Source organism: Macrobrachium rosenbergii, chromosome 42, assembly GCF_040412425.1.
Source record: "Macrobrachium rosenbergii isolate ZJJX-2024 chromosome 42, ASM4041242v1, whole genome shotgun sequence".
Taxonomy (NCBI): domain Eukaryota; kingdom Metazoa; phylum Arthropoda; class Malacostraca; order Decapoda; family Palaemonidae; genus Macrobrachium; species Macrobrachium rosenbergii.
In genome coordinates, this window is record NC_089782.1 from 21,755,821 (window position 1) to 21,775,621 (window position 19,801).

A 19,801-nucleotide genomic window follows, 5' to 3' on the forward strand; every position below is an offset into this window, starting at 1 on the left:
TATCTTTATCTCGACACCCGAACGAGTTGCTGCCACCAGATAACTTTTACTTACTCGTCTTGGTTCTCAATATGTTTTGTTGGCTCGCACACTTTAGAGCTGCTCTTTTATTCCACATATTTCAGGGAGAGACTTCGAGATGTTTTTACCACCAAGAATTCTGTATATATCAGAGAAGTGTCTTCAAATTCTGTCTTGAATAACTGCCTCCCTTTGGAGATTTAAGAGCCCACTTGGCATTGTTTACTCTTGGGTATTTTGTGAAACAGCGAAAAAGTACCAAGTACTGACAGAATTCTCTTTAACGGCATCTCCTGTCATTTGAGCATCCGTGTAGATCTCCAGGCGATCAGCATCGGTTTCCTCTCTCAGTGGGGGTTCGTGTTCTTCAGGGTGCCTTGGGTGAAAAGGCTGTTGTTGAATCTGATTTATGTGTATGAAGAAGAGTTTCATCTGTATGATGACAACGTATTTGTTATCTAAATCAGTTAGCCATTGTATTTCAGTTACTTCATTAAGTGACGTCTGCATTTTAGCCTTTAGTTTAGAATAACTGTTCATAAGTAGTTTTGCAATCTTGCGATCGAAAATATTGATTCACCTCATTCTCAGTCCGAAATTGTAACCTGTGGTTTTGAGTTTATTTCGAGTTCTTGATACTGAACGAATAATTTCTCATCTTATTCTCGACAAGGAATTTAAAAGCACACTTGTAAGGACTATTTATCTCTTCTTACTCTTTTTGCTCGCCTTTTATATTCTCCCTTGTAAGATATTCTGGGTGATGTAAATGACACGGCAGCACTAATTCTGTAGAGGTCTCTTCTATATTTACACTCCTGCACATTTCCCCAACAGGTGATTTATAGATGCAGATAAATTTCCCAATGCAAGTCTCCTCTCCTGACAGATTGAGGAGGCGATGCATCAAGATAAAAAAGAAATAAAAAGGTAGAGATAGAAGATGGGTGTTAGAAGTTCTCTTAAATATAAATTACTGCCAAGATATCTCTTGTTATTTTCATCTTGATTTTAAGGGATTCTTTCACTGAAATTGCTTGCTAACTCGAAGCCATTTGGGCTTCCATTAATTTTCTTTTAGTTCCGTCTAACAATGAGATATATTTTTCATATACTTAGGTACATTAGGGTTGTCTAATTTCCCTTGGAAATTCAGGCTTCTTATATATTTGTATGTACATATGCATGTGAATGATGGTTGTACATGTATATATATATATATATATATATATATATATATATATATATATATATATATATATATATATATATATATATATAATGTAGATGCGTTTAATACAAGTCATTTCATAGGCTTTCTCTTCTATTTTTATTAGCCATACAATTGCTCTAGAACTGAAATATATCTAGATATAGTCCCTGGACAACAAGTCTCCCTATTGTGCTCTCCTAGTCAATCAATTCTTGGCACGTTACTGGTTTTCCAAGATTCCTGGAACGACTATTTTTTTTCCTAAAGGATCCATATGCCTTGTCTGTGAGGGACCAGGGAGAGAGGGGTTGATGGTAGGGGGATGTCTAGGAAAGGGGAAGTTTTGGGGTTGCTTGCTGAGAGAGAGAGAGAGAGAGAGAGAGAGAGAGAGAGAGAGAGAGAGAGAGAGCTTGGAAAGGGGGTTAGCACCCTCCTGCTGTTTTTATCCAGGTGTATCTCTGCAAAGGCTTTCAAAATGCCTCTCTGCGTATTTTTGTAATTGTGTCAGTTACCGGCAATTTCAAACTCGATTCTGGAATGAAATTTTTTTTTATATCACTCTTGCTCTCCATTTTCTTCTTTATTTCTCCATTCTTCATTTTTTTTTTTTTTTAATTTTAAGCTGTCGTTTTCCCCGGTCAGCCGTCCACCACCGCCACCCCCATGGCACAGCCTTCATTTTTGGAGCAAACTTGTGTATGTGTGTGTGTGTATGTATATATGTGCATGTGTCTGTCTGTCTCGGTGTGTAAGTGTATGTGTGTTTGTGAGTGTGTGTGTGTGTGTGTCTTTTCTTTTGCAACCCCTTTTAGGACTTTTATCCCCCATTTCCTTTTACCTCTTGCCAGTGTGCTAGAGCTTGTTTCCCCCTCTCCGCATTTTCTTCTCTTCTCCATCACCTCCGGTGTTCGCACTATTTTTCTTATGCTTCTCCCTGTTTCATTCGCCATCTATTGTGTCTCTATATTGTTATTCTTTTCTGTGATTCCTCCCCTGCTTTTTTTCTATCCTCTCCTTTCACTCTCCCTTTTTCCATTAATTCTCCCACTTACATCTCCCCTTTTTGGCTTGCCTCCTGTGTTTTAATCGGCAATATCCACTTGCAAGCCTCCTGTCTCTCTCTCTCTCTCTCTCTCTCTCTCTCTCTCTCTCTCTCTCTCTCTCTCTCTCTCTCTCTCTCTTTTCCTCTCCCGCTCTCCCTCTCTTCACAAAGGCCTTTACCCCTCGTTTCATTTTCCTTCTCAATTTTCATGTTCCATATTTTCTTATTTTGTTGCAGCGATTAAAGAAAAAATGGAAAAAGGAATTCAGCAAAGGTTGCCCGAATTGCAATAAAACGATTATGGTGGGGTAGATCTTTTTTTCTTTCTTTTCTTTTCTTTTCCTCTCTCTCTCTCTCTCTCTCTCTCTCTCTCTCTCTCTCTCTCTCTCTCTCTCTCTGCATCTTTAATTTTGGGTCTGATCATTGCCGTTGATTTCTTCTTTATTATTGGCTCCTCGTGCTCCTTTCCAAAAACTTGTTCGAATGAATCTATTCTTTGGCTCACTTTTCCTTGATTTCTCTTGGTTGTGTTGTTATGGTGGTAGTGTAATGATAATTCTGGTATCTATGATAATAGGATTTGTAAGAACCCTAATGACCATGATAACAGATGATTAAAGATCTAACACAAACAACAGTATTGTGAATAATGTCGACGTTGTTATTGGTGATGTTTTTGATTATGATAAATGTCATTAAAATATGAATAATATCATATAATTATAATAATAAGAAGAGAAAGGATGAGGAGAAGAAAATTTAGAAAGCAAACTTATCATTGACTAACTCTTCAGGTACGCGATTGTACGTTGTTAATGTCTTTTTTTTAACATTTTAAATATCAATAAACCCCATGCCATGCTTGTATTAAATGACATTTATTGGTTGATCTTATTATTTCCATAGGAGCATTAAGGCGAGACACGGCGTTATGGTGTATGCCGTACATTTTCATATGTGTGTTTGCGCTAGCCAAGAAGTTACGATGCATTATTCAAAGAAATGTTGCAGAAGTGGATTGGTGCGCGTTCACCCAAGGGCAAGATGGTAGATTTTGGGGGGTAATGCGGGGCAGTGGATGATGGCAGTTAAAGGGGGTTGCTTCGGTCAGCGACAGCACGCGAAGCATTCCTGTAGTTAAGCCGAGTGAGGTATCGCCAGCGCAAAATATCCTTTGGGGATAAGCGGTTGGATGATTTGCGAGAGCGAGGCTTATTTTATTGGCTGTAGCAGCCGAAGTAGACTCCAAGACCTCTAGTTTTGCTGTTTTCTTGAAATCCAATTTATATGCATATTCTCTGCTAAAAGATTTTCTGAGAGATTTTCTCAGTTTAAATCCGTGATAGAAAATATTGTTGGAATATTACTCGAAAGTTTTTCTGTTGACTGAATTAATTCAAAATTGTAGATGGACAACTTTTTTTTTACCCCTAACTAGATTCATTGTAGAAGGTTGATCAAGAGACTTGAGGTTCGTGTCTGCAGATTGATCAAACGAATTTCTGATAGTGAATTCATATTGGAAAATTCATTAAAGTCATAGTTTCCGTCCATCCCCATTCAAATCCAAATTAAAAGGTTGACAGAGATATTTAAATAATTTAAATTATTATGAGGAGACTAATAACAATTATGATGAAATGTTGAAAGTTGTGAGGTAGTTGTAAGCATATTAATTTTAATTCATGTCTTCGGTGTTGCCTTGCTAAGGACAGAAGGCTTTAACTGGATATTCATTCGTATCTGGTGAACTGATCAGGCTTAAAAAACTTGACTTAAATAAATAATCTATTGTAAGAGTTCTATATCTTTAACCATTTGTATTTTCATCTCAGTTTACCAAGGCATAAAGACTATATAAAAGTAGTCAGTCTTGTTTGGGACAAGAATTTTGTTAGGTTTAAATGCTTAGTATTCAATAGAATTATTCGGAAGTGTTTTGTGTACTCCTTATTTGAAATGATATAACTAACTGAAGGGGGTGGGGAATAGGCTATTTTTATTTTCTTTTAGTAATCACAGGCTTAGATCCCGTGGTTTTACCCGCGATGCTGGATATTATTATGAAGTCGAATTAAATACAGCACCGGGGTAAGAAAGAGTAAGCCCTCACCACAATTGCAAAGGCCATTATTTTTTTTCCATTGAAATGATAATTACGATGGTAATGATCGGGATTATCATGGACTTGCGAAATGTCAGCAAATCGTACAAACGACCCGCTTAATGAGAATCTATTATGACTTGTTATAAAACCTCGATAATTATCAGATTTCAGTATCATTAGAGTTTGTAAAAGACCGTTTTACTCTCTGAGATGTATAATGCCTTAATGAATTTGAGTGGTGCTGGGTAGGAAGGGGTCCGGGGAACGGTTAGGAAGGCCAAAAAAAAAAAAAAAATAAAGAAGCGTTGTATTGCAAATTAACAATCCTGTTCTTGCGACGGTACCTTTGAAGATTTCTTTTGTGATGCTTTTGACGTCGCCATTCTGTTTCGATGAAGCTTTTGTTTTTTTAATTCTTTTATTAATATCTGTCTTCTCTTGTTGTGTTTATTAATTTTATTTGAGCAGTGTTTTTCATCTTATGTCGAAAGTTTCATAGCGTTTGAACTTGAGGCTTGTGTCTCTTTATTGTTAGATAGTCAAGCCTAAACTTCATTCTAGTTGGTGGAGAAAGTCCACTATTCACCCCCCCTCTCTCTCTCTCTCTCTCTCTCTCTCTCTCTCTCTCTCTCTCTCGCTGTTTCTCCCTCCTTTCAGTCTCTGTGCTCAGGTGTCTGCTTGCAAGCAAGAACAAGTTCTTGCGATTTTTTTTGCAATCGCCTTTCTTTCTATATTCAGCTCAGGTTTTTCACTCATCTCTCTGAATAGTTATCTACTTGGTTTTGCCTTTCTCCTTTCTCTCCTTATAGAGCTTTGTTTTCTTGTTACATTAGCATTGCTTTAATTCCAAAGTCGATCTCTTTGTTATGGTACAATGTTGGATGTATTCGTTGGTTATTATGTTTATGCTGATATGCTAGTTTTATTCACATGTTAAATTAGCAGCGATACAATGTCAAATATTTTTCACGTGTCACATTTGCAGTTTTGCACTCTAGCAATGTTGCAGTACTAATACGTTCACTTTTGCAACTGCAAATAAAATCTGGTCTCTTATTCTGTTTTAATATATGCAACATCCATCTGGAATGGGAAGTTGCCTTCAGCAGTTATACTTAATGTATAAAAACGATCCTGGCTGGTTAACGATACCAGTGACTGATAAGAATGAAAATTGCTTTATTACTGGGAATTTTATTTATTCGGATTACTTTTTCACCTCAGATTTTCCCTCTTGATACAGTTGCCCTTTATGGACAAAAGCACTTCAGTCTTTAAAATGGGTCATAATTTACAAATCTGTCAAGAAATTGATACATCCTTATTTTATTTTGTCAAACTTCAAATGGATATCGTTATTGTTGCTGGTGCTGCTTCTTCTTCTTTGAGGTTTCTGCAGCATAAGAGCACTCGGTTCCTGAGAACAGTCTGTAAGAGGAAATAAATCGAATTTCGTGAGGTTGAACTCAGGTGGCAACTTTTGCGAGGTGTGGGGTTGGGACGGGCTGCGAATAAGAAATGACGGGCATTTTGAGAGAGCGTCGGGACAATAGTCGTCCAAGAGCCAGGAATCGTAATCCTATTTTGTCAGGAGTTTCCCCATTTCTGCCTCGTCGAATTCCAGAGCAAACGATGAGGACATATCAACCACCGGTTTTTAGCCTTACTTCCCAAAACAGAGCACTAACCTTTGGAACGCCAATAGGCCGCCATACTGCGGAAACCAAAACAATGGAAGAGAGAGATAGAGATATATAGCGCGGAGCCGCCATAGTTTTAGCCAGAAAAATCCCCGAATATTTCTTTCTGCCTGTTGGGGCCACACGGCTGTAAGTGAGAGAGGGAGTGAGTGAAGTCAGAAACATCTATATATACAGGCTATTCTAACCCCCTCTTTGATTGGGAAATATTCGAAATAACTTGAACTGCCCCTTTTTGACTTTTTTCATTTTGCTTCCTCCTTTTTTTTCTTTTTTCTTTTTACCTAGTGTGTTGCTAACTTTTTTCTTTCGAAATCCCGTTTTCGGGATGGATATACAAACGGTTTTGTAAGGTTTGCCTTTAAATCGTTTTCCGCCGTCGAAAGTCGTCGCTTTTTGAGGAAAGAAAAATAACTTCTTGACGTCATTCATATTTCCGTATTGAGATCTTCACCTATGGGTCATTCTGTGAAACGACTGGCTGGTGGGCCTACCAGTATGAATTTGTGTGTGTGTGTGTGTGTTTTTTGATGTCAAGGAAAAGCGAGGATAACACCTAGCGCCCTGAAGAGGAAAAGTGACCATTATATTTATATGTATTTATATGGTATGTAATACGTGTGTTTGTGTATGTATTAGTATGCTAGGTTCTTATAATGTATCTGTAAAGACGCTTTCAATATTCCCCTTGTATTTGCTGTTTATGCGTCATAAATGGTAGATGAATTTGCATCAGTCGTAAAGCAAATTGTAAAGTAAATGTCAATAGTAGTTGGGCTTCATTGCCTTAAACAGAACAAGAATCCGCTGCTCGCATCCGGATAGTCATTCTGAACAGCAATACGACAATGGAAGGTTGTAAACATGCAAGGGGAAGAATTAGAGAGATTTGAGACGGGGGAAACGTCTAGGACACCAGTGATGGGAGGTAGGGGGTGAGGTGGGGGGATAAAGGACCCATTTCCGTCGCCAAACTCAAAAAGTATTTGCCGGTATGAATAAACAAAGTTGAGCAAACAAACCCCCCTCGTAAACAAAATCAGACCGTGTCCTGTGTCCCCGTCTGACTGAATGAAATCTTGGTATTAACTCGTCTAAATAAAGTCATTTTCTGAGGGACCAAGGAGAGGGCGGGCGGGCGGGCCGGCTGTCGCATTTGGGGGAAAGCAATAGCGGAAGGGGGCGGAGGTTGGACATATGGTTTAGTTCGACTTTTGCCTCTCCTCCCTGTCAATCATCGCATGCAAACAAATGCGGTTTGTGCATTTTGCATGCCGTGATTAATGCACTTTTCGCATTGTCGAGAACGAGATTGGTGAGTTCATTATGCTGTGTTCCCTCGTATTATCTTTGGATTGATTATGTCATGGCAAGGTTTAAAGTGTGTATGATGCCATTGTCTCCAAGGGATAGCAGAGGCGGTTGTAATTGGTGTTGTACCGTTTGCCATGTTGTATAATCCTTATCTTCATTTTAGCATTATTTCCGAAATTGCGACGATCTTTCACTAATCAGCTGTGAAGCTCAATAAATGCAATACTGATTTGTGATACTTTTTATCCAGTTAAGTGAGAAATTATCGGGAGATCATTTTGGGAAAGTGTTATGAGGTTGAATTTTATTTTGAGAATAAAAGCTTCGGTTTTCAACTGACCTCTCGCCCGTGGGGGGTAGTGCCTTCAGTGCACCTCATGCGGTGCACTGTAGGACTTCTTAAGGTTCTTTGCAGCGTGCCTTCGGCCTCTATCCGCAACCCCTTTCGTTCCTTTTACTGTACCTCCTTTCATATTATCTTTCTTCTATCTTACTTTCCACCCTCCTAACAATTGATTCATAGTGCACCTGCGAGGTTTTCCTCCTGTTACACCTTTCAAGCCCTTAACTGCCAATTTCCGTTTCAGCGCTGAATGAACCTCATAGGTCCCAGTACTTGGCCTTTGGCCTAAATTCTGTATTCAGTTCAATTCAACTGATCTCTCGACTTGAAAAGTCAAAGTAAAGTTTAAGAAAGATCACTATATGGCAAACAGTGTAATTTAATCAGAACACAAACGAATAGAAGTTAGGGGCTTACAAATAAGTCATTGTTCAGTATAGCTACCGTAATGCAGAGATCGAAGTTTATGTATTGTATATATATTGCGGTCTTTGTGACCTCAAAATCTCTTTTATGTCCTAGAAACCCCCGAATTAGCAAATAATCGTAGTGATAATAAAATTGATGATGGCGCACATTAATAAAGAAAAAAATTTTTCATATACAGTAATTTCCCTATCTCTAGTATCATTACGGTAATAATTTTTAGTATAATTATTGTTACAATATATTATTTGTTATTAATTCGACCAAACGATGTAAAATCATAAAGCATAAAAAAATCTCTGGGTTAAGTTTTGCACGAAAATATAACGTTACGGTAAATCAATAGAACCTGTTATTGTTTCGTGTTTTTGTTTTATGTGTAACCGTGTAAATACAGCAACAAAAGAGACTGGTATCGTTGAAGTGATGAAATCATTAACTATTAAAAGCTAATTTGCATATGTGCTCGGTGTTTGTTTATTCGCATTTCTACTACTTCATTTTCTCTCTCTCTCTCTCTCTCTCTCTCTCTCTCTCTCTCTCTCTCTATGTATTCATATATATATGAATATATACATACACACACACACACACACACACACATATATATATATATATACATATATATATATATATATATATAAAAAGAAAATACTTTTTCAGAGGATTCTTATACGTTTCTACATTATTTTATACCTAAGGAATAACAAAGTGTTAATTCTTATTGAAATACAAATCTTCCCAAAGAATTTGAGAGAATGCGTGTATTTTTTATTAAATGTCTACTTTGCAATAACTTGACGACATTCCATTTCGACCAGACAGTTTATGAATAGATGAATCTTTTAAAATACTTATTGGGCTAGAACGGAATATCTCAACTATGTCATGACTGAGTGGATAGTTTCTTCATTTTTTCAGTAAAATAATTTTTCCCCTTAGTGCAATAATGAGTGCTTGAGAAATTTGTTTCTGGTGATAGAAATTCATTTCTCGCTATAATGTGGTTCGGATTCACAATAAGCTGTAGTCCGTTGCTAGGTAACCAATTGGTTCTTATACGGAAAAATAGAATCTAATCCTTCGGCCAGCCCTAGAGCTGTTAATCAGCTCAGTGGTCTGGTTAACTAAAAATATACTTAACTTTTTTGCGCACCTCTGTAAATATTAACTGTATAATTTCCCGTTTGGATGGTTGTTATTAGCTAATCCTTACAAATCCAGTTGGGTTGAATATTATTAGCTAATCCTTAGAAAATATCCAGGTACATTCGTTCCTTATTTTTTCTGATTTTTTTTTATTTGCCGTTTTTTCATGTGTATACTAGTTCACATGTGGAAGTTCCGTTCCCTCGAAGCCTGCTAAGCAGGTTTATGGCCTCTTAAGTTGTTTAGTAAAACTATTTCATTATTGGTAATAATGATAATAATAAATAGATGCCTGAATGAATAAAGAAAGGTCACATACGAAGAAATTTCTCTTCTCTATTGGTCGTGAAACCTGTTTCCAGTTTCCTGTAATGGACCAATTGATTATAAGACTTCTGAATTACTGACGGCTCTTGCACTTCTTGTACAACTTGCACTTCTTGTACAACTACTTGAAGGAACCAGATTTGGTCTGTGTGTTGTGTGGAGCCGGGGGAGCGATGCTGTTGGAAATACAAGTCGTGAAGACAGATCAAAGAATCGGTTAATCCACACCTTTCCTGCTTTGCAGACCACCTGCAGTTTTCTGTTTGTTTTGTTTCAGTAATTTACAGTCTTTTTCCTTTGTTTTTTTCTGCTTGCTTGTATTTTTAACCTGTCTTTGTCTGGGAAAATATTCATACAGCAGAATACTAGCACTGATAGCCTCCTCATTTCTCCATTTTGTTATTTTTTATTTATTCAATATTTTTTTTGTAGCAGAGATGCTTCCTACGTCGTGATTTTACCTGCAGTCTCACTATTGTTGTTTGAATGTCCTTGTTGTGTTTGTTGTTTGTCTTTCTTTGTCTGGCATCGTCGGTTTTTTTCGATCTTAGGGGTTTTGGCAGAAGGAGCCAGGTCATTTAACAGGAATCATCGCTGTGTGCTTTTAATGTGAATATTTTTAATGCTGCAGTTAATTATAAGTATGTGAATACACACACATATATGTTTATATACATATACATATATATATATATATATATATATATATATATATATATATATATATATATATATATATATATATATATATATGTAGGTATGTATTTATTTATTTTTCCATAGTATGTATGCATAACTGTAAGTCTTAATTTGATTGTTGCACTAAAAATACAGCATCATGGTATCAGATGCCTCTGATGAAATGAAGGAGAAATTCATGCACCGTTCTCTAATTAAGGTATTTAAATTGCTATAAGTAGTCTGCTTAGTCACGATATATTTACGGCAGCAGTTGTTAAGGGTTAGACAGGTAGTTACGCCTCCGGTGAAATGGAGTAGGAATTCCCTCCTTGCTGCCACGCGCCCGGCCGCTGTCGGCAAGACATTTTTCGCGTGATTTTCGCATCTCGCATTCAGTCAGTGATACACTGTTACTAACCAGGCCAAAATATCCTCGCTGGACTCATATAGCATTTTGTTGCTGCACCTTCCTTACCTTTTTTTTTTTTATACTAATTTCTGTTAGGCTGCTTTAGTTTCATATGAACCCGCTTATGGGGCCTATTTCATTTATGTATGTAAGTATTTTGACATTCATTTTTTGAGGAGTCCCTCACATCATTATAATCGCCATTATTACAGCAATATTAACATTTTGCTATATTCGAGATTAGCGACCCAAATTTCTCACCCACCCCCCTTTTTTTTTTAGTTATCACGATCTTTTTCGCGTGGTCTTCCTGCCTAGCACAACCCCGGTCAGAGACACGCCACGTTTGTTTTAGCAGTAAGTAAACAGTGGTATAATCTAGTCCAGAATCCCGTCTCGTCCACGAGCACAAGCTGCGCACTTAAAGAAAAGAAGAAGAAGTAGAAGAAGAAGGCGCTTAGGTCACATTGACCCGTGCTTTGCTTCTCTCGCAATGTGCATTGCACATTGCTGGGCAAGGCAAGAGGGTAAAATGACTCTGAGCTTCGACGAAATCACATTCTTGATCAACAAAGAGACAAACACAAGGACTAAGACTGAGAGAAAGAAGGAGGTGATCATTTTAATGGGGGAATTTTTTGAGGAACATTTTCTTGGACGTGTAAGTTATAGAGAGAAACTTTATTTTGTGAGAGGGACAGAGAGAAAGGGCAATAGTTTTTTTGTAAAAAATATTTAGATATTTTCCTTCCCACTTCAGATTTTCAGGTGCGTTTAGATGACGAGGGAATCAAGACGTCATTTTGCTGTGCTTCTGAAGCATTAAAAAGTTATTAAACAATTTCGTCACGCGGTGATCTAGACTAACGAAAAATTATATGAAGCGTATTATAATACTACTTGTTTAAGTCTCTCTCTCTCTCTCTCTCTCTCTCTCTCTCTCTCTCTCTCTCTCTCTCTCTCTCTCTCTCTCTCTCATATTTTTCCTTATGAAATCTGCCTGACAAAAGGAAGCATTCATAAGTATGTCTTCATTCACTTCAGTTTCTCTAATTTTTTCTTATATTTCATTTAACCTTACTTCGATCGAGAGTCCATAAAATGGTTTGAAGAATGCAAAAGTAAAGAAAATATTTTCTCGAAAAGTGAATATTATACATTATTTTGACTCTCAACATGAACATTATACATTGTTTTGACTCGCAACATGAACATTATGGTGTTTTGACCTACAACTGCCTTGTACTATCATTGTATGTTTACATTGTACCCATTTGATTATTTTTTAATAACAGTGAGACAATAAGATTATTTCCTAGCATAAAAGAGACATTGTGCACGGATCCTTGGCAGTCAGGACTTAATGCCCCTGTTGGGCGGGCATAGCCCCGGGGGTCAGCACCAAGCCTCCTAAGCCAGATTAATCTAAACCGACCAACCACCAGGACGTGATCACCCAGAAATTGTTAGAAAAATTGTAGCCGATCATCAAAGTTAGATGCCTCGCTTCATGCTACTGCACAGACCTCATTTCTGAAGTCTGTTAAATAGGCATGGGAAGGTTATTTAGTGATGTGTGTTTCTGTTATTTGGACAGTGTCTGTACCCTTTCCCCGAGTTATTTAGGTCAGGTGAATGAGCATTCAGCCTTTCTTTCAAGACTGTATGCTCCTAGTTTCTAACAGGTCAAATAGGCATAACAAGACAATAAAATTCCCCTAATTCTGTATGCTAGTGAGGTATGTCGAGGTCAACACAGATTTTTGCCACTCGGGCCAATATCTGTTATCAGTACATACCAGAAGGTTCTTTCTCTTTCTTCAGTAGTAGATCCTTTGCTTTCGCATCGCTATTGGCAGCCGCTTCTGCTTCCGTAATTACAGAAGCCATTTGGCATTGCACCCGTCCGTTTGCTTGTCGCTCATCATGTACTCCATTGCCCCTCCTCCTCCTCCTCCTCCCCGTCCCTTTTTACAGACTCTTAAGTATTCTTTCTTTCTTCTCTAGTTTTGCCTTGTAACTCCCTTGGTTTCAGTCTGCCGTGTCTTTTATAAATAACATTTTCCAGCTTTTCTTATTATTCTCTCTCTCTCTCTCTCTCTCTCTCTCTCTCTCTCTCTCTCTCTCTCTCTCTCTCTCTCTCTATACCCTGCAGTCAGTTTTTTCCCTCATGTTCTTCATTTTCGTTGGCTTCGTTTGAACCATATCATGTCACCCTTTTCGGCCTCATTCCGTTCTACTCTCTTTCTACCTTACTTTTATACCTTTTCTTACTATAATTCGGCTCATCTTAATTCTTCTTCCACTACTCCTCCTCTTCACTCCTTCCCTCTGTCTTACCAAGTGGATTTCCTGGTTTTTCTGTCCCGTCTCTTCCACAGCTTGGTTACATGTCCTCCTCCGTTTATTCTTGGTTTTCTCACTGCTTCTCTTGTTTTCGATCTGTGCCAAGCCCGCTATCATGGGATTGTTTCGATTGCTTCGATTTGATGCCAGATCTTAAATACAACATGCATTGTTTTATTAGTATTTTAATGTGCTGTACTCGTTCTCCCCTGATATTACTTGTATTTCGAGTTTGATTACAATGCTTGTTTTTCTGTTTCAAGGGAATGTTAGAGTATGTAGCTCCTCTTTATATTATACTTCTTGTATATTTACCTAGTATATTTGACGTAGACATTGCAGTAACATGTCATTTTTAAGGCAATGATTCACACCTTTTGTACGCCACAGCCTCTGCAATCGGTCCAACTCCGCAATCTGAAGAAAAATGACATATGGTATACTTTGTACGTATGTGCTCCCTCTGTGTGTCTCCTTATACCCGCCTATACATTTGTCATCTCTCTGTATGTGTGGTTTAAATGTAATTGCTTTTGCCAGATTTTATCATATGACAGTGTATCCTGATGCAAGAGCTGTATTTTGAACTAAGGTTGTTTGCATTCAATTATTCTTTTATATGTTTCATTATGTGATCACCGTAGCTTTTTTTATATCCATTATTCTCTTACATCCTCAGTGGTTACTTGATACCGAAGTTATTCTTCTCAGATTTCCTCGCTGTATGTTGCATCAGCCTCTTGCCTCACACTGATTTGAGAAAATGCCAGTTACTTACCCAAGCTGATTTTTTTTTAACTTATCACCCTGTATGACAATAGGACAAATGGGTTATCGAGCTTAGCAGCTATTTATTGTTTTTTCTGAATTAATTGATTAATCTGGAGGCAAGATAGCTCATGGTGGGCTCTTATCCTTAAGAAAAATGAAAAACAAAGTGAAAATGATAGGAGAAAGCAGTGTTGTGAGACTTTCCCTTTGAAGGTTCTTAAAAAGAAACTTGAACGCGAAGGGTATTTTTAAGGAGACAGTATCCATGTCAGACTCCCTGGGTTGAAAATAAACCATTACTAAAAGTAAAACAATTAAATCCCATTCAGTCAACTGAATTTCTTTCTTGCGAAATTTGCTTTGTTCTGCATGCATTCAGTTGTGCGTCATTTCAGGTTCCTGTATATATACAGTTACTGTATTTGGAGGCCATAACGGTATTAATCTTCAAATCTCCAGCTTTGTAAATTTGACCAAAGGTATACCTAAAATCATTCCCATTTATTTTTCTTCGCACAAAGGCAAAAATAATTGAAATGGGACCTCCATGTGAATGCACACACATTTTATATATAAGTAAATGTGAATGTTTTCGCGTAGGCAGTCGTTGTATAAAACAGGAAAACGTTTTCAATTTTTCCGAGGCGTAATGATTCTAAAAACTGAAACTTCGTAGCAGAATTTTGTAATTTCGAATCTTCGTCCCTACATTATCCATCAGACGGTTAATGCCAAAGAGGAAAAAAATGATATCACCGGCGATTAAATCTTACAGCATCTAATCACGATCGGCATTTAGCATGCAAATCAGCCGCTCAAGTCTTGATTAGAACAGAAAATACGACTATTAAATACAGCTATTAAAGTAATATGAAACAACACTTAATCATTTCCATTCAATGCATTTGGAGCGATCGGCTCACAAGGTGACGCCAACGCTGGCACCGATATGATCCGTGTATTTACAAACATTCCTTTACCCTACTACTAGTCTATTCCGGATACTTATTTGCTTTACCTTATTAAACGAGAATTGACTTTAGTCGCGCCCAATATAAGAAAAAATAGAAGTAATGAGGACAGAGGATGTACAAAAGGATGAAATAATACTAGATGGAGAAAGGATTAATGAGGATAACTCTGAAATATTTAGGAACAATGATATTCAATACGGCTTCTCTTTGAGCTGGAAATTAGTGAAAGAATAAAAGGGCAATTCAAGCAATGGACAGGCTGAATAAGATTTTGAAATCAAGGTGACTGAAATTGCAATTGAAAATATGATCCGACGATATTCTAGTAAGATCTATATTACTGTAGGAGCCACTGTATGACAATGAAACTGTAAAATTTTGTTGATTTTAGGTTAAAGGTTTAAGAGGAATATCAGCTAATGGATATTAAGATAGATTAAAAAAGTGGTGCTGTAGGGATCGTATGGAAATTCCATAAGTAGTTGCGACAACGATGAAAGGGAGAAAAGCACATAACAGTAACAGCTGGCTTCTTGTGGGCACCAGAAAATTTGGAAAACCAAGTTTACTGAGGTGAGAACATTGGGACGGGAGGCTGATGATGAGTGGAGATCTGTGGAAGATAAAGCAGAGGAACGACATGAATTGCGGAATTCTACAGAGGCCTTTTGCGTCGCATTCGCTTCTTTATGTTTTTAGGCAAAACATTTATTGGAACTGTGAAACTTTAATCATACTGCACGTTATTGCTCTTTCATAACCCATGCCAGTAATTTTCGCGAGGGAATTATCGCAGGTTTTGTGAATTTTGGTGAATGTAGAAAGGAAGGAAAGACAGTTGAACTATAAAGAACCATCACAACAGACCTACCTTTAAACACGAGCCTACTTCTTTCTGCAGAGTAGAAAATAACTTCCTTAATATAAATATTTGACTAGCATTTCAAAATAGGCCGAAGACACCTATTAGTATCGTGTTAGGAGAGGTGCTGCAATCTTTTGGCTCGTCCTTCTGAAGATAATGCCGGTGTTTTTGACATTCTTCTGCCGAAATTCTGGTCTGGCTGTAAAATCAAATAGAAACTTGACTTTCACGGCGAGGTGAATTACCTCCGCTTTGTTGCTTGTTCCGCCATCTCTACCCGAGAAGTATATAGATCGCGAAGTGCTGTTACTTTAAAAATTGAATTTAGTTTGAAAATTAATGAAAGCATTGCAGGGTTGTAGACTGCAAGTCATATGACAATACAGAGAGTCTAGTCGAGTGTTGCAAGCAATGGTCTCCTCCATGACACTCCCGCTGAATGTTTTATTTTGTTCCGTCATTGATAATGTTTATGATATGAATTTGAAAAAGATAATTTTCATGTTTTCCTGTTTTGTCCGTCAGATACGAACCCGAATCGTTAGCTGTTTCTATATAAGATAGAAAACTTTATAGCTGCACAAAATGACCACGTGCATTACGAAAATCGCATTTGAGTGAAAATCTGCGGTAGTGTTGAGAGTTGTCAGTTTTCCACTCAAAGGCAATGTATTATGGGAAAATTTAGTTATAGAAAACTAGTTACATAAAAAAAAATCGTTTATTTGTTCCGGAAAGGTTTTCGGACGCTAGGGGTATCTTAAGAGGTTGCTGTAGCAACCTAAGAAAAATTTAATAGAAATGATGAAGTGATGTCGATGCTTTAATCATTCAAATTGAAGCCGAAGCTGGCAAGACTTGGTCATGAATCAGTAGTATCCAGTTTGAAAGTCAGCCACAGTTTGGCGTTATTGATGCTAAATTATTATTATTAGTCATAATAAGAAAAAACTTGTACACAAGCTAAAAGGCTTCTAAAATATGAAAGTAGAATGAAGACGAAGCCATTCTGTAGTGAAAATTGAGAAAACTACTTTTCGGGTATACCTTCAAATGGCGTAATACCGACACAAGCTTAAAAGCTGTGCAAGTGTGACAAGACGAAGGCCCGCCATCTTAACGGTACCAGGTTAATGCTGAGAATATTAAGAAAAGCTTTATCCTAAGTTTGAGTTATTTTCTGAAATATGTCTTATCTAGTCGTCCATTTATGTATGTATTTACGTATTTGTCTATATTGATTTGTCATATGCTTGCAATATCCCACAATATTTATATTTTCTTTCCTGCATTTTCCGTTTGTCTAATATAGGCGTGCTATATTAATAAAACGATAATAATGATAAATAGGCTTTTCATCAATTTGAGTCGAAGTACTATGGTTATGTGGATAAAACCATTGTACGATAGGATGTTTTGTCTTAGTAAACAAGATTAGTGTTTCGCCTGTGTAATTCTCAGTGATTACAACATATGTATATATGTATAATGTATATAAAATCGGTATCGCCTTAGCCTGTCACTCGGGAGACCGAACACCGTTCCCGACATGAGTCAGATATTTATTTCTGTGAAACACGTGCTCAAGTGTTTATTACTTCCAGTATATTACATTGTTACACCTAATCATTGTAACATGGGATGTTCTGTCTTGGCAAACAAAGTTCAATGTTCGGTGATGCAATTTTCAATAATGGAAACATATATATATATATATATATATATATATATATATATATATATATATATATTATATATATATATATATATATATATATATATATATATATATATATATATATATATGTATGTGTGTGTGTGTGTGTGTGTGTGTGTGTGTGTAGTTTTTCACTGCGATGTTTACGCTTAAACAATAATGTACTGCATATGGTCAGCTATATTTTATTCTTCTTCTCTCACTGATTTTCTTCTTTCTTGGACTTTACTAAGTGGAAACTGGCCTTTTTCCCGTCTGGTGTGCTCTTTTCTATTTTGTTTTTATTTCCCAATGTCGACATTAATTATGCAGTCGGATAAACAGTAACTTTTGTGAAAGACCTACAGGAGCTCGTTGACTGAAAATGTGATAATAAAGCCAAAAACGTAAAAATCTAATTTTACTCCTTCCGATGACTATCTTACTGTAGGATGTCAGCTACCAAGTCGTGTATGGCATTACATAAGTGCATCAAATCGACTGGGAATCTCAGTGTTAAGTATTACTAAATTGACGTGAGAAGCATTTTTCTCGACTTTGTTGTTTTTATGCAGCGGTTATGATTATTTTCATGTTTTCAGTCATTAAAGATGTAATATTTTGGGTTTCAAGTTAATTTTTAAAGTATACTTGCGTTTACCAGTGGTTTCATTGATCGAAATGAGAGAAATTAGATTTGATAGGACATCTTAGAGATTCAGGATAAAGTTTTTATTTTATTGGCGTTGACTTTAAACAAAATGGTTTTATTTTGCGACTCAAGGTATATTTTGCAATGTACTGTACTTTGTTTATCAACGGTCTGAGTCATCGAAGGCAAGAAACTGCGATTTGACGGAACATCTGAAATTTTGGACGCAGTCTTAGATGTTCAGAAACGTCGTATTTCAATTTACAACTTGATATATGTTCACGGAACGTACATTATTTGTCACGGATTTGATTGACGGAAATCAGGAGATTACAGTTTGACAGAACATCTGAGATTTTGTTCAGATCAGTCGTATATTTCATGTCTGAGCTTCTGGCTCTCCAGGGTTTCTCCTGAATAAAGTTCCCTTGCCTTTTCTCTTGTGCGTCTGTGTATGTTTTGGAAATGAAAGTTCGGTTTTCGCTCGGGGCAGGAGGGTGGAGGAAGGGAGGGAGGGACCGCCGTGTATGCAATTTTTGTATATGCATATATAAAATCAATGTGAAATGATAGAAGAAAATATCCCTTAGTCCTTCAGAGGCCTTGTCTATTGATGTATCGTTCATATTTTTGTGCTGGGAGCTTATACCGGTAGCTCCCATGCATCTTTTTGTTAGGCCCCCCTATGTTAAAATTCGCTTGTACGGTGATTTTTATTTTATTGGAAAGGGAGAGAGAGGAGAGAGAGAGAGAGAGAGAGAGAGGCGGCTTTCATATAAGTTGCTTTAAAATTCTGCATCAGAAAATATGTGCATCTTGATTGGAAGAGGACTGAGTGCATGATGGCTGTAAGTGAAATTGAATTAGATGTTGAATGTCGCCAGGCTACAAAGCGTTTTTATTTTGGGTGGCCCGTGGGTCCAGGGGTAAGTATTCGTGTGGCCCACACTGCAAAATACATAACATGGTTCAGTCCCGATGGTTTTTGATTCTGCTTGAGGTTTGAATTCCGCTGATAATGCAAGCGTACACACACATACACACACACGCACACACACTCTTAAGAACACCTGACGAAACTTGGGGTATTAATTTAATTTGAGTAGTGATAGCAGAAGATGGTGTTACGGTGCCCCGTTGATAATGCCCTCCCAACCCCCCTTCTCGAGATAAGTATCTTAATGGTGTCGCTGATTTTTGATCGGCATCTTTTTCTTGCGTGGGGTTGCTTGCTTCAAGTTTCACCGCAAGCATTTTGATTTCTTCAAGATAACGCCTTGGCGAGAAAAGAAAACTGCTCCATATACCCGTATTCAGTGACGCTCTCCCCACCCCCCCACCGCCCCACCCCACAATCCTCCTCCTCTTCCTCCTATTGCGTCTCTGCTTTTGCAGGCAAGGGTGGGAATGCAGCGGAAACCCTGATGCCTTATCTGACTTGGCGATATTCTCCTTATTTTGCTTATTTTCCCATTCCGAATATTTTCTTTTTTATATATATAATTTGTGGCAGGATCATGATAATGAATAGCATATTATAGAGTCTTCCGTTTCTTCTGCTTTCATTAGTCACACATGAAGAATTTTCGTCCAAATTTGCATTTCACAGACACGTGGATTGAAATGCGAAGTGAATGGTTGCGTTATGTCATGAATAACTGAAGTCATTCACCCGATGCATGCTTGGGTTTATCCTGACGAAAGCAAATTCGTTACGGGTTAGTTACGGATATCCTTGTGCCCACCGTCCGTTCATTCAAGGATT

At 37.4% G+C, this 19,801-nt stretch overlaps 1 protein-coding gene across 2 annotated transcripts in view; it reads left to right on the forward strand.

Moving 5' to 3' along the window:
- Positions 1 to 19,801, forward strand: part of dati (datilografo) — a 1,058,780-nt gene that overhangs the window by 338,080 nt on the left and 700,899 nt on the right. The gene's annotated exons all lie outside the window — the stretch shown is intronic.